The sequence below is a fragment of the Ambystoma mexicanum genome, chromosome 6q (assembly GCF_040938575.1).
Source record: "Ambystoma mexicanum isolate Mex_15411 chromosome 6q, UKY_AmexF1_1, whole genome shotgun sequence".
Lineage (NCBI taxonomy): Eukaryota > Metazoa > Chordata > Amphibia > Caudata > Ambystomatidae > Ambystoma > Ambystoma mexicanum.
Genome location: NC_090937.1, coordinates 1409226311 through 1409240783, shown reverse-complemented (window position 1 = coordinate 1409240783; position 14473 = coordinate 1409226311).

Genomic DNA, 14473 nt, shown 5'->3' with positions numbered 1-14473 from the left:
TGAAGGACATTTGGATTGGGGAACAAAGGAATATAGTAGTGGTAATGCATACGTAAGCGTTGCTGATAGATTATATGCAGTGCTGATAAGAGTACATTGAGGAGTGTACTAGATAAAATCAATGCATGATTGTGTGATGGACGGGAAATATGCTGAAGCGTGTATGGAGGCTTCTTCACCAGATCAGGTTTATACAATATTTACCCTTTTCACAAAGAAGATAAACTAGGATCTCCAAGTAATTGGACGGAGGTACTAGCAGCACGAGTTGGCCATGTGTATGTGTGTACTTCAGGACACAAAAGGTAAGATGGTAAGAATGGAAAACCAGATACTTCAAAGGTTATACATTAAGTAAATAATAGATCTGGATTGCAGAAATGAGGTGGGTAATTTGAGACGTCTGTAGGAAATGGGATGATATACCTGAGGGCAGTTTCAAAGAGATAAATGGGGCACAAGATGTACTTTGGAGGACTTTTATTGCACAGGAGTAGGTTTAATTTTTCCAAATTAAAACTACAGGGTTGTTCTTTTAGAACTGCAAAGATGAGAATAAACACTGAGACGTAAATGTGGACTGAGACTTAAGTGGGTAAGTGCCAGATAAAGAAAGTGTTTTTGTGTAATATCTATTGATGGGAGTGCCTGAGTAATATTGTTATGTTGTGTATGTATAAAACAGGGACCAAGAGGGCAAATGCCCTAATGCTAAATATCTCTGCACTCAAACAAATGGCCCGGTTCTGTAGACTGAAATGCTGGGAAGTATGAGCACTCTTAACTGAGGTGGGCTTTGAACTGTCGCCCCTTTGGGATCAATATCCAGGAAAGGCGCAGAAGTCTTTAGCCTTACTAAGAGCTTTATGGGGATGGTTATGTTGGCATGGCAGGCTGAAATCCTCTTAGGATGAGAGTGGGCTCTTCCGGGAATAAATCTGAATAATGCAGCTTTGTCTGCTCTTCTTGATCTGCGGTGCAATTACCTTGTCATGTTAAGAGGACAGCAGGACAATCTTACGACGAAACAGAGGTTTGTAGAGTCTGCTTATTAGCTTATGTTTGCAGGTCCATATTGGGTGTTGTGGCCCTTTGTATCAATTAATTGCTACTGACATGTATTATTTATTTAGTTGTGTGTTTCGTAGCCTGCAACATGTAATTTTTATGGAAGCTTCAAAGTGCTGGTCTGTCCTTCAACTGAGCAACATGGCATTATTGTTAAACGACATAACATGTGACATGCGTAACCTTCCAGAATAACAAAACTTGGCACTATGCCAAAATAAATGAAGGGGTGGTGTGGGAGAAATAAATGGAAACCAAAAGGATGCCAGAAAATTGGGGTAGGAGAATACATCTATACATAAAAAATTTGGGTATGTTTCCATACTCAGCTGATGCAATTTCTCAGTGTTGGGTTGCCCTCTGCTGTCCAAATGGCAAAGGGCACCCACTTCAAGAACAGCTATCATTTCATCAAACGGAATGAGCATGGTTCTACGCACTCACCTTCCACTATCGTAAACATTCGGAAGTTACTTCTTTCCACCCCCACTTCTCTTCACACAGGGCATAGCAGTTCCAGTGTCAATGAACAGTTAATCACTGGCTCAAAGTTTCAGTCTCTAAAGAGCGAAACACTGGTGGATGAAGGCCTCCTCACAACCTAAAACTGAAAGTAGGCGCTGTAATTCTGCTACAACGCAATCTTAAGCCATCACAGGGACTTTGCAATGGAACAAGGTTGACAATTACATGTCTCCAAAGACGCATCATAGAGGCCCGTTTGAACGACAGAACTTGGATGTTCTTATACCGCGCATACCTCTCATTCCATCTGATATGTTTTTGCCTTTTCAATGACCATTAATAAGTCACAGGGACTTACGCACCCTTCCTGGAAGCGATCAGTGGTAATTGTGATATTTAAGAAGGGGCCAGAAGTGACCCTATGAGTTACCGACCGATATTGGCATTTAAGATTAGCTAGAATGTTATATGATATGCCGGGAACAGCTAGTTATAAAGATAAAACACTAGGTTGGAATGTGGGTAGGTGTGTATGCAGTGTTTGAGGAAGTGGAAGGCCAGGGCAGATGTGTCGAGTGGAACACCACATACAAGCGCACAGGAAGATGGGTATGAAAAAAGCAAACCGTCATGCTAATGTTTCCGGCAAAGTTGCCTTTGGAAACAGAGTACACACACCTAAAACCTCTATTTTATAACCTATTACAGCAGTTTAAAGGGACATGGCATAGAATAACAGTTTCTGGCATGGATTCAATGCCCATAAATATTCCCTGTTGTCCGGTTGGGAATCCTCAGCAAAAAGAAAAGCAGTTTTGCTTTGGACTGAAAACTGCTGGTCTCCTCTATAACCAATCACTGGCCTCTGGGTCATATTGTCCCTAGCCAATGATGCTCATCCTCCTAAGCTCCACTCCTGGTAGCCATCTTCAGATTTTTACAGCACGTTTCAGTGTTGGGAGTCCTCTCGTTTTTCTTCTCGAATATTGACTTTCGTGCTATTTTTGATAGTTTTGATATTTTCTTCAACCCTTTTCCTCTTCAGCCTACGCACGTTGAATACTGGCAACAGGGATTGGTTGTCCATGAAGATAGAGTTCATCATTGGATCTTCTTTCTGCGAATTTGGCGGGTCCAGGCTTGGGCTTACAGCTCACCTCGACGATGTCTGACGTGGGCATAGGGAGTCTCTTCAGGGCCTGCACATCTTGTGGCCTGAAGAATGTTTGTCTAGGATCGGCGGCTCAAGTGCCTGTATTGTCTACACCCGGACCACGATGAATATGGATGCAAGAGCTGCTGTGGTTTCCCGACGAAGCAGGGCCGCTATTGCAGGTTGGTGGCATGGCTCAAAGAGGAGAAGGCCTCTGGTGTGGCCTAAGGGCACAGTCATGCATGTCGAGGACCGGCCGGTCCCATTAGCGTGCTTCCTCTGAAAAAAATAGGTTGAGGTCCTTTGAGGATGCCCCTCCCAGGACATCAAAAAGAAGGCGAAACACTGTGCTTCTGGTCCCAAAAAGGTCGCTGTTGCTGCAGGACATAGTTCGGTAAGTTCTGTCACGGTCTAGGGTGAGCCTGCCAGTTGATGGAGAGCCTTCTGTGAGGAAGTCCCTGACCCCTTGCAAACACAAATCTTTGAAGGAGCAACCTGTTGGAGGCCCGTCGACAGCTCCCTCATTTTCGTCAGTTTCAGCCAAGACCCCCATCGACGATGCCATAGTCTACTTATTAATTGCGGTTTTATTTTTGGTGTGTGACCGGATGACAGATTTTGTTTTTTATCCAGCCATTTTGCTTCATTCCATTAACCTCCGTATCAATGTGGTGTGCTTCTTGAAGTAGCATTATGTTACTCTTTAGGCTGGATATGTAATTCAAATGCATTTTCTTTTCAACATTATTTAGACTTGACAATAATAGGAAAACATTTTAGGGTGCATGACATAGCTACATTTTAGCATGTATCTAGAAGAAACACCAAGGAAAATGATAGCCAACATTTACTCCATTATTCATTAGGTTCATTCAAAAATCTATTTGTATGAAAAAAATGCAAAAAGATGATACAGCTGATCGAACAGAAAGATGCAAGTAAAAGCAAAATCTAGCAAGTAAAAGCAGGAGACAAAGTGTGGTATACACATTCAAATAAAAACATAAGAGCATGAATAAAGCACACCCCCAGTCACCCTTTAATGGGTGAAGTCCCATTCCAAACATGAATACTTTATCTGGCAAGTATACTAACCACACAGATTGTATTGCATGTAATACCCTCTGATGCATTCAAATAAATGCAACCACGAAAAACATTGATGAAACACCACTGTGTGCATATTACTTCTGCTTCTTAAACTTCCCAAACTAACAAAACAAGATGTATAAATGCCACAGCAGACGTTTAAAAGTAGCAACAACTCCTCAGAAGACTGATAAATCAGCAGACAAAGCTGTTGAAAAACTATTCTAACTTTCCTTGCAACCTCCATTGGCTCAAGTATAGGAATAATGCTGATCAAGGTTGTAATGAAAAATACACAGAATCAATATCCTGCTGGTACAGACCAACCTAACAATTTACAAATAATGTAAAGCCACCAAGCAGAGTACATTCCTTTCATCTATGAATGCCATGCCTCTCTTCCAAAGTAGATACACATTTCTGTGAGTACAAGACAACTCCAAGGAGGTAAAATAATGGTCCCGATGATATGTGAAAGAAATTGTTATTGATGTTTGAATATGTTAAGTGATTGGATGTCAAATGACTATGTTGCTTTAAACAGTTCCATAAAAGGATAGTACACCTCGGCTATCCTGGGTGTGAAGACCAGAAATCACAATTTATCAGCAGACTTTCCAAAGCCTGTCTGCCACTCGCATACAGTGTGATCTGTCATAAATGTTCCATCTAAGGTAGGAGACGCACACAAATGCGTATTTTAACATTCACATTTAACAAAACACTTGTGAGCATTATTCGAGTAAGAATTATAGTTTCAAAGACTAGTCTGAAGTTAGAAATTGATGGTCTACAAATGCTTGTATTCCATTGGATAACAGTGATCAGAGTGGTGCGTGGTAACTCATTTTTACATTTCAATCCATTGGTTTAAACATAGATTTCATAAAGTAGTATTGTATATTGTAAACAGTTGTACTTCACTACTTGTCAGTGTTTCATCACCCTATTGCCATTTCCCCAATATTGTATCGTACACAAGTAAGATGTGTTGAAACATATACATTAATATGAATACAGCAATTTTGTAAATCCATCTAAACATGGTATAACTTAATTTGGTCCACATATTTTCTAGAACTACATCATAAAGTTCAGAACATTGCCAAAGTAACTACAATTTATTAAAGCAAGTGGGCGATAGACCAGAATAACTTTGTAAACTATTGAAGTGTACAAAGTCCCAGCACTATAAAGCAGAGGACAAAGAAATACCACATACGTAATCCAAATTGGTAATCCCGAAGGAATGAAATGGCTATGTAAAGGCCTGATGTCAGATTGCCTTTGTAAAGGACCTGCGACTCCCAATGCAAATCCATAGTGGTATGGGCTTTATTCTGTACAGTACATGGTGTTTACACAGACTGTACAACATCATGTTCCACATAAACCTATTAAAGAACAAATCTGTATAATACTGCCCACCACAAATGATGTTTGAGTCTTGGCTTTGGAGCCCTACAAAGATGGGAAGCTAAAATAAGGAGGAGTCTCTCCCCTTAAAAGTGCTGGATAATATGGCTTATATAATATTGGGGGCTCGGGGTCTATGCGTGACTCTGTGGAGTACTGTTTTGAACTCAGTGGTATTAAACTGAACAAGTCTCTTATAAAGTGAAACAACCCCCTTTTAATTCCACATGATGGCAGTCCCCCTTCCACATGTTGGCATACAAACACGAGGTTTTCCAACATTCCTCGTGTTGGACAGCAAACACAGAGTTAAAATGAACGCATTCCTATAGCCTTTCACTCGCACTACACGAGCGATCACAGCCCGTGAACAAGCGTCCTTGAGGAATTGGTCTCCATGGAGGCATACCCGCCCCAGGGCTCACACCCGGGGGTGGGGCGCGAGGCGTACGTGCTCCAGCTGGACCACGACCCCTCGTACCGTCTCCATGGAGACCAATAAAAGTAGTCCAAAGCCGGCGTGGGCACGCTTGACAGCGGCTCACTCGGCTTCTGCGGAACGCACGAGCAGACACACAGTAAGAGAGGGCACCTTAGAGGATTCTTTGTTAAGATATTAGCTACATCTATAGTCTTGTTATACTCTGCCTCTCTCCCTACAGGGATTTCAATGTATGAGCGCGTACACGCATAAGAAAATAGCATGCAACCAGGTAGGATCAGTATTTACCTTTAATTTAAGCATTGAAGACAGAACCTATTACCGTGTTAGCTAACTTGAATGTGCTTGCATTTTGTTTTCTCTCTACCATGGTGCGCACGGATTGCTTCTACACATGAAATGTTATGTTTTTCTCTACTGGTTTAATTTCAATGACATGGTTTGTATTACTTTTAATTATGAAGAAGCATATGATATATTAGTCACGTGGTACTAGTTAATCCGATATGCATTGGCACTTATGTATTATGGGCAACTCGAGATGAAAACTCAATTTAGAATTTTCTAAATAACGTCACTCCAAAATAAATAACAGGAATGTGAATTAAACATATCCGGTTACAAAATATCCATTTTGAATTCATTATTTGTACCTTGAACAAACCTTCTGCGAAGCTTGCATTTTTTAAACTGACAGCAACCTCAGGGGGCAAACTGAGAAGCGCCATTCCTAACAAGGTGTAGTCACGTTGTTTTTTTGTTTTCTATGTTTGGATAGGTCCTTGTGCTACGGGACCAATTTGGACTCGCAGCTCCAGGCGAAAACTTTCGAACTTTAAGCTTAAGTAGCTATAAATTTGATTATCAAAGGATTAATTAGTGTAGTGCCCACCCCTCCATCTTCTTTTTCAAACAACCGAGATATAGCATTTGCTGTCTAGGTCCCTAAATGAATCTGCATTTCAGTTTCGGGGTGTGTTTTTCAAGCATTTTTCAACAAGTTGGTAATTTTGCACCTTTTTCCAGGCTTAAGTGATATCTGTTTGCAAAAATGCTTTAAGTCACAATCAATTCACAAAAGAACTTAAGATTGTGGAGTAGTTGTATTTAGATGTAACATTGTGCATGTGTCTGTGTGTATATGTTATTACCCGGTCAACATTGAAGTCGGTCAGCAAATGTCAACATGTGTCTGGACAGGTCTGAGAGCTGTCGGTTTGTCAGTGGGTAGGGGTGCTGTGTGTGTGACAGAACATGGTAAATATCCCCAGAAGTATATCTGTACAAATTTTCCAAAAAGTCAAAGCTGGGTTAGAAACTTTTATGAACACAACATTTTGGTTCTAGCTGTAAATGTAGAAAGACCTGCAAAAGATGAAAGACACAACATATGGAGAAAGAAGTGATGAGTGGAAAAATATTTTTGAGGGAAAGAAAAAAGCTTGGGTATGTTTTACGGCAAAAAAAAGTTTCTCCAGCCTTGGATCTTTCATATATTCACATCCTGTGAATAGTCCCCATCGTCAGGCTGGGAATCCTTGGTAAACTTAAAACTGAACATTCTCATTAACTTTTGTGGGCATGCAGTGATTATATCTAATAAAAATAGATAATAAATAAAATTGGAACAAATGGGATTCAAGATGGCCGCCTGCTGAACTCCTGAGCCCTGGACCTGGGAATTGCCCACCACCCAGTAACTGGGCTTGGATAGGAGTCGGCGGGGACTGTGGAGGGGCACTGGCGCTTCGGTGCCTCTGGCGGAGCAAGGAACTGAGCGTAATTCGCCCGCCGCGGCCGCGCTGGTGGTGGAGCGAGCCGGAGCCCGAAGGAGGCTGTTGCGCAGGAGGAGGAGGAGGGGCCGTGGCAGTGACAACCCTGCACCTTGCTGGCGGGGAGTGTGTGGCGGCCACTTTGCCCCGTGGCTGCCTGGCGAGGAGGCTTGGCCGCAGCGCTCTGTATCAGAGCAGGCCGGACCTCGTGAGTGAGGGGGCAGCTGCGGCCAAAGTGAGTGGGGCCCTAACCCGCTCGAGGCGGAGAAGGAGAAGCCGCGATGGGGGCGGTGTGACGTAGGGCCAGTGGCTCACTCAAAGCATTGAGGCCACGGTGAAGGGGCCCGCCTCCAGGAGAAAAAAGGTGGCTATGGAGAGCGGCTGCACCGGCGGCGGGCAGCTGTGGTGCAGAGGCCTTGCACCCCCTTTGAGAGGCGCCTGTCCTGGAGGAGGAGAAGGGGGTGGCCCTCCGGAGATAGTGAGGAGAGAGGCACCAGTGGAAGCGAGAATCGGAGGGGCCGGCTCTGGAGAGATTGGAGGAGCCACCCAGGAGAGGCTAGTAGCGGCAGTAGAGGAGACCCGGCCCCTGGCGCGGGAGAAACCCAAAGGCTTGAAGGTACAGAGCGGGGAGCAGCATCAGGCCAGGAGGTGGGGGAGAGGCCTGTAAAGCAAACCAGCAGCAGGCCAGGAAGCGGGGGAGAGGCCAGTAAAGCAAAGTTGTGTTAGGAGAAAACCAGGGGATCTAATCAGCCTCGGCCCCCTCACAGGGACAGGCAGCCGGGGTCTCAAATGGCGTGCGGGGAGGAGAGGCGCGGAGCGGAGGCCTCCAGCAGTCCAAAGAGTGTCTTCTCAAGGAGGGTGGGGCAGGCCACATTTGTTATCTAGCGGGATTGTCTGAGGGACCGCACGACAGTGAGGAGAACATGGAAGACACCGGACTAAGGCACTGGGGAAAGGAAGTGCAGGAAGAGGAGCAAAGGGGATAATCTCCTAAAATGTCTCTGGAGCGGTCGCTTTGAGCCTTGCAGAGAGGGACGGTGGTGTCCAAGGGCTAATATTAAGCGAGCAAAGCACGCCTGGGATTCCCGCGAAAAACAAAGGGAAGGGCGGGAGAGCGCCGGATGCCCAAGGTACCGTCCCTACGATGTGGTGGATGCAGGAGTTGAGGGAGGCGGTCAAAGGTACGAGAGACTGCTTAGACGATGCTGATCCACTATAGGAGGGGGGGAACTCGACCATGCTCTCAAGGCAGGACTTTAGGGGGGAGATGTTCACGCTGCACACCAGCTTAACTAAAACATTCCAGGAACAATTTCAGCCCCTGCGTGCAGACCTTAACTCGGCCCTGGGGGAAATCAAGCAGGAACTGAGGCAGCTGGGGGAACGGACGGATCTCCTGGAGAGGGGCTTGCAGGAAACAGATAAAGAAGTGACGGCCAATAATGAGGCAATTGAATGACTCGATGTAGACACGCAAAACCTGGAGATTCAGATGGAGGACATGGAAAACAGGTCCCGAAGGATTAATATAAGGATTAAAATGTTGCCGGAAACGGTCCAGGCCAGAGACCTAAAAGGAGTGGTTCAAACCCTCTTCGCCAAGATACTTGGAGCTTCCCATACGGATACAGTGGGGCTAGATCATATACACAGGGTGGGCAGAGGGGGTAGAGCTGCAACGGCGAGACCCAGAGATGTCCTGGCGGCGTTTACCAGGTATGCCCAAAAGGAGACAGTCCTTCAAGCGCCAAGGCAGCAGGAGCCAATAATGTACAATGAGCATCACATTGCACTGTTCCAGGACTTGTCGAGCAGCACTCTGATAAAGGGGCGCCAAATGGGCCCGGTTCTTAAGGCACTCAATGCCAAGGGAATCAGATATAAATGGACCTTCCCTTTCGGACTGGTGTTAGAGTGGGAGGGGAACCAAAAGCGGATAACCACGCTGCAGGAAGGAACGGACACTCTCCACTTGGACCTGGATGATCTTCCCATTGGGGCTGGGAAACAACCTGCGGCTGGCGGGCCGGGGCCAAAGCCTTGGGCATGGACAACAGTGGGGGAAAAGAGAAGGGGGGCATGGCTGAGCGGAAAACTGCCCAAGGAAAGGAACAAGACTCGCCCTGAGGAAACGGGAGGGAGTGCACAAGAGGGAACCTAGGCCGAAAAGCGGCATACGAGTGGTGGGCTACTGAAGGAAGTCATTGGCGGGGGGGGAGTAACCATCTATGAATCGGAAAGGGTGGGTATGCCCGTGGAGTGGGGGGAGAGGGAGGCAGGAAGGGCACGCCCTTCTAGGTGTGGGGACGAGGGGGGAGGTGGAGGGGGGATAGGTAAGGGAAGGCACGTTTGGGGGGAGAGGGGAGGGAGGAGGAGGAGGGTAGCAGAGGCTATGTACAAGGGCAGTAGAGATCTACCCCAAGGCGAGGGGGAACAGGAGACTCCAAGAGGGAGCATTCAAAGCTTTTTGCTTATTGAGTATAGCTACGAGAGGATGGTGGGGGGGCGAAAGGCAACTTGGTGGCACAGTCAGGTTAATCCGCATTCAAGTGGCTAACACATAATGTCAGGGGACTGAACACCCCTCTTAAGCGGAAAAAATGTGAACAATTTACGAGGAAAGAGGGGACCAGATATTTTGGGACTACAGGAAATGCATCTTTGGCAAAAAGATCAGGGATGCCTCAAACTGCGGGGGTTTGATCCGATCCTACACGCGTCAGGGAGGAGTAAATCCGGGGGGGGGTAACTTTAGCTATCAAAAATAGAGTACATGTTAGAGTCACGGAAATTATAAGGGCTAAGGAGGGTAGATATATCATAGCCAAGGGGATGCACCAAGACAGTCGATATACTCTGGTGGTGGTATACGCTCCAAATTCAGGTCAGGAGCAGTTCTTGAAGCGGGTCCTGGGGATATTGGAAGACAAGGCCTGGGGGCTAATAATTTTGCTGGGTGACCTCAATATAGTGTGGGAAAGGGGAAGAGATAGGTCGGGGGACCTCACAAGAGGAGGGGGAGCAGTGATATCGGCAGACCTTAAAGAAAGAATAGGGAGCGCAGGGCTGAGGGACGTCTGGCGGAAACGAAGGGGGATGGAGAGGGTTACACTTTTATTTCATGGGTCTCAAGCCAGGATCGACTATATTTGGGTCTCATCTAGCCTGGTGGGCCGGATCCAGGAGGTAGAGGCAGGTTCCATCGGTATAGCGGACCATAAAGTGGTTTCCATGAGGATGTCCCTAGGTCACCGGGAAAGGGGGGTGTGGACTTGGAGGTATCCAAAGCACCTTATTAGAAACCCGATAATTCGGTAAGAAATAGAAGAAAGGATCAAGGACTTCTTCGTGCTCAATAAAAGGGGGGACACAAGGGAAGAGACGAGATGGGACGCCTTCAAAGCGATGCTGAGGGGGGAATTAATAGCAGTAGCAGCACAGAGGGAGAAGCAATTGAAAGCGTTGGAAAAGCAGTTGGAGGATGAAGTTGAAGGCGAGAAAGGAGGCAGGGACAACCCCGTCTAGGGCGGCCATGAGGGAATACCGCAGAGCACTGGGGCAACTAGAGGTCCTCCGAACTAGAGGGGCGCTACATAGAGTTCGCCAAAAATATTATGCCAAATCAAATAAGGCAGATGCACTCCTTGCATGCCTGTTGAGGGGAGCCCAATCTAGGAACGCTATCACGGCCTTAATAACTGGCTCAGGGTAACGGGTTACACGGACTGGGGAGATACGGGAAGCGTTAGTAGGATTTTACGAATCCCTATATGCGTCGCAGGAACCTCGGGCTGGCACACAGGTTGAGTTTTTATAAAGGGTGGAGATGGGAGAGATCTGGAAGGAGGCACTGGAATCACTTAGTAGGTAGATTACAGAGGAGGAAGCGAGGATGGTGATTCGGAACCTACCACCGAACAAAGCACCAGGCCCGAATACACTGCAACGTTCTATAAAACCTTTGCAACTGAGCTAACACCACATCTGACACACCTCTTCAATACATTTAGGTCAACAGGGAAAATAACCCCGTCCATGGAGGAGGCTAGGCTGACCCTTATCTTGAAACTGAATAAGGATCCTGAAGAGAGGACATCTTATAGGCCCATAGCGTTAATTAATATTGTTGCCAAGATATTTACGAACATTTCGGCTAACGGGCTGGAGGGGGTCTTCTCCCAGATTTGGTCCATCCGGATGAAGCAGGTTTTATAAGAGGCCGACAGACAGCAGACAAAATCAGGAGGGTGGCCCATTTGGTGTAGAAGGCTCAAAGAACGGACACTCCCGCGGTCCTCCTATCCCTGGACGCAGAAAAAGCGTTTGACCGTGTGGAGTGGTCCTTTCTGTTTAGGACCCTGCAAAAGATGGGCATTGGCGGGGCATTTTTGCGAATGGTGCAGGCCAACTATCAGACGCCAACTATGACGATAGCAGTGAATTGGGCAATGTCTAGGCCCTTTGGATTGAGTAGGGGAACCAAACAGGGTTGCCCCCTGTCCCCGATACTTTATGCAATCTACCTGGAACTGCTCCTGCAAGCAATTAGGGAGGCGGAAGGGATATGGGGTATTCCATTTGGGGGGCAAGAACACAAGGTGGCGGCATTCGTCGATGATATGCTGCTCACACTGACTGAGCCGAGGGAATCCATCCAGGCAAGCAGAGCTCTGCTGGAGGACTTTGGGGCAGCTTCTGGCCTGAAGATAAATGTGGGAAAATCAGAACTGTTGAACTTGACCCTAAAGTCGGGAAGCGTTGAGGGCAGCTACCCCATTTATATGGAGTCCGGGCAGCATTAGGTATCTCGGAGTGGAAATTTCACCAACCTTGGCAGGCTGGTACCTAGCTAATTACCCCCATTGCTAAAAGATATCAAGTCCGATTACCGCAGGTGGAGGGGCCTTTGCGCTTCGTGGCTGGGCAGGATGGCAGCGGTGAAAATGGTCACCCTGCCGCGTCTGCTGTATCTCTTCCAGGCAATACCCCAAGCGGTCCCTGTGAGCTTCTTCAAGGAATTGGGAACCTTGACCAGAGATTTTCTGTGGGAGGGGAAGAAGGTGAGGGTTAGTAAACAGCTGCTGATGGCACCCAGACGGGAGGGGGGGGGGGGGACTACAACTTCCGAATTTTCAACAGTATTATGAAGCCACACAGCTACGTGTCATTAGAGATTGGCTTTGAGAAAGGGAAGTTACACAAGATAAACAGTGGGTGAAAATGGATAGAGCAGTGGCACATCGCAGTTTGGCTGAGTTACTGTGGCTCCCAAAACAACATAGACCCAAGCATCTATACGAGAGCACTACAACGAAATTGATAGCGGAGAACTGGGATAAACTGGTGGGCACTAAAGAGATTACGACTTTTCCATCCCCCTTCACACCCTTGTTCGGCAATGGGGATTTCACTCCTGGGCTGGAAGTAGGGGCATTCAGGCGATGGCAGGAGGGAGGCTGTATGTGGCTGGGGGACCTGTTTCGGGAGGGGGGGGTTCTCTCGTTAAGGGAGGGTAAGAGGGACTATGGGATAAAGGAGGGGGAAAGGCTCTGAAACGTTCAATTACGACATTGGGTCTTGAACCCGGTGAACAAACAAGCAGCGAGAGAGAAGATGCGGTTTGAGAGATTCCTCCTGTCCAATGATGGGTCCAGGGGATTAATAACTAACCTATATAAAATTCTGGACGAGGCAACCAGCAAGGGGCAATGGCAGTACATGCGGAGGTGGAATCAGATCCTAGGAAGGGAAATGGAGCGAGAAGAGTGGGAGAGGCTGTGGAGGGACATCCCCAGACTGGCTAAAGCACCCCAATTACAGGAAATGTGGTATAAGGTACTGTTCGGGTGGCATTATACACCAGCCTGTCTCCGGGAGATTTACCCTAGCACCTCGGGAAGTTGTTGGAGGGGATGTGGGCAGGAGGGTACGGCGCAACACATCTGGTGGGATTGTCTGAAAATTAGGCCTTTTTGGCAAGAAGTGAGGGACCCTTAGGAACAGGCGTTCGGACTGGGGAACAGTAGACCACCAGTGGAAGTCCTCCTGGGAATCAGAGGGGGCACTGCTCAGGGGGAGCCCGGATCCCGAGGGAAAGCGAGGGTGATCCTCATAATCGCAGCTATGACAGTAATAGCGCAGAAATGGAGGAGCATGGAGATTCCCTTCTTGCAGGGCTTATTGCAGAAAGTTTGGGATATTGTGTCACTCAAATGGGCAACATATGCCATGAACAATAACGTGCAATCCTTCGCAAGGGACTGGAAAGAAACTTTGGTATTTCTTAAGGGGGATTTTCGAATTGGGTGGTACCCTCAGCATCTGCGACTACTGGATCTGCAGTAAACATCGACTGGCCTGCAGATGTAACGGTCAAAGGACAAAGCCAAGCTGCCACCGGGGGTTTGGAAAATTGGGAGACCTAATGTTCTAGTTACAAAACTATTAACTGTGACAATTGGCCCATGGGGTAATGGATCAAGAACACAGTAAAGCTACCTTCAAAGAGAGTAGAGGGGGGAGTTGGGAATTACAAGTTTGTTGATGTTAAACCAATAAAAAGATGTTTGAAAAAAAAATGGAACAAATAAAAAATACAGAATGTTTAAAACAAAAGCTATTTGAGGGGCGGGGAAGGGGTTGGGGTATTAAACATGGGGAGACAGGGTCTTCTGCCCCCCCTTCCCCAAATCCAAATAATTCATATTTTTTTTTGGTTTGTTAAAATGTCATTCTCTATTTTTGGCTTCGATAAAATCTTTTGTGCTCTAGTACAGTAATTTGGGATCACACTGTCCACAGCCATTCGGAACATCTCCTCCTCTGTTGGCCATCTACAGTTTTCTTATTGCACGTTAGTGTATGGAGTCCTCATTTACAACAACTATTCTTAAAAAAAAAATGTCTGCTTTTAAATAATTTCCGATGAAAAATGTTATCATTCTCGACAACCGGCGTTAGCGGCGATGTTGCTGGGCTTGTGGACCGGGAATCTTCAATGATTTATCGTCTGCGTAGTTGGGCCTACCTCATGGCTGAGTCCACGAGGAGGAGCCTGTTCGTCGTGTG